Genomic DNA, 1788 nt, shown 5'->3' on the forward strand with positions numbered 1-1788 from the left:
AATAGACCACAAGAACAAAGAATACTGCCAAGGCACATATGTAGGAGATCAGATAAAGATAACTTTGCATAAAAGTAGTTTACAACACCTAACCCGCAGCACCATATCATTGTAGAAAGCAGCAACAGATGGTAGTACTGCGCACTGATAATGAGGATATACCACACCATTGCAGAGATATGACATTTATCAGTATCTAACATGAAGCACGATAAGTGAACCATTGGGACCATATTAAAGAAAACTTGTTATCCATCCCTCTTTGCTGATACATTATACATTCAAAGGACACTATCCTATTGAGTTCAACAAGCCATTCTGATAGCAGGGGAGAGGAGGTAGAGATCAATTTTCTCACAATACTCCTTTTAGCTGTGAAGAGAGCTCTGTGTATGACAACTCTAGTATAGTGGTGAGATAAGGTTGAGACATCAAACAGTCCTAATAGACAGGCCTGAGGCAGATTTTCATTGGAGCTATTGAATACAGAGTTAATTACTGTCAATATATGGTCCCAATATCTAACCAATTTGAGGCATCTCCATAGAAGATGTATTAGGGAGCCTTGCAGGAAACCACACTTTGGCAGGAGGGATCAGTTTTAACACCTATATAAACCCGGTGGAAGGTAAAAAGTTGTGCGAGTCTATGCATAGCAGACATCGAAACCAAAGGGATATCAGTCTGTATAATTCAGGTAGAAGAGGATCTTTATTCTTTTTTGGAAGAACAATGATGGTAGCGTCATACGTAGATCATGGAAGATACCCATCTGATAGAGCACTGTTAAATGTTTGGAGAAGAGTGGGGATGATAGACTGTTTGTACTCCTTGTAGAACGCAACGGGGAGGCCATCTGGACCAGGGGCCTTCCTATTTGGAAAACTACAATGGCTCTTTCGAATTCCACTTGAGTAATTAGGGCTTCAAGGTCGGCACTGTCTGAATCAGACAAAGCAGGCAGGGGGACCGAAGATAGATATTCCTTGAGTTCACTGTCCGAATAGTGGGCCCTGGATGAATATAGAGAAATAATGAATAATTAGAAAACGTTTTTAGGATTTGTTGTCTATCAGAATTAATGCATCCAGAAGTATCTTTAACCCCTTCATGACTGAGCTTGTTTTTGGTTTCTGTTCGTAAATGACTGACACACTTTTGACATTTTTGCTGTGTGATTCTTCCACGTCAGTAATATACTTTCTTACAAAGTGCACCCACACATATTATATATTGTTTTTTAGAGGACAGATAGGGCTATATATTTATATCACATATGTGTGTCTAATGCCTCACTTAGCACAAATACAAATTAAAAAAAGAGGAAAAAACGTAAAAAAAAACTTTTTTTCCCAGTTTTGATTTGTAGTATTTTTTTTTAACAAAACCAGCACAGCTAAAAAAAAATGCAATACATACATTCATTTATTTGTCCCTTATTTTTAATTTTTTTACACTTTTCACTATTTTTTTAAATTTATTTACACTTTTCACTTTTTTTATACTGACAAATTTTATTTATTTAATTATATCAGGCAGTCATTGTGAATTAATCTCACTATTACTGCTTGATAAATTAATACATTTTTTTATTATTTATTTTTTTATTATCAGGCTGCTTCAAACTTCAGAACAGCCGATAATAAGTTAGTGACACTGATCCTGCAGCAGTTCAGGATTCAGCTGTCAGTGAATGTTTCAGAAAACTTAAACATTCTACTTTCAAGAATAGATACATTATGTGTCTAATACATAACATTTTGTATCTATTCTTGAAAGTCAAAAGAT

The sequence above is a fragment of the Nanorana parkeri genome, unplaced genomic scaffold (assembly GCF_000935625.1).
Source record: "Nanorana parkeri isolate BGI_ZX_2015 unplaced genomic scaffold, ASM93562v1 scaffold828, whole genome shotgun sequence".
NCBI lineage: Eukaryota > Metazoa > Chordata > Amphibia > Anura > Dicroglossidae > Nanorana > Nanorana parkeri.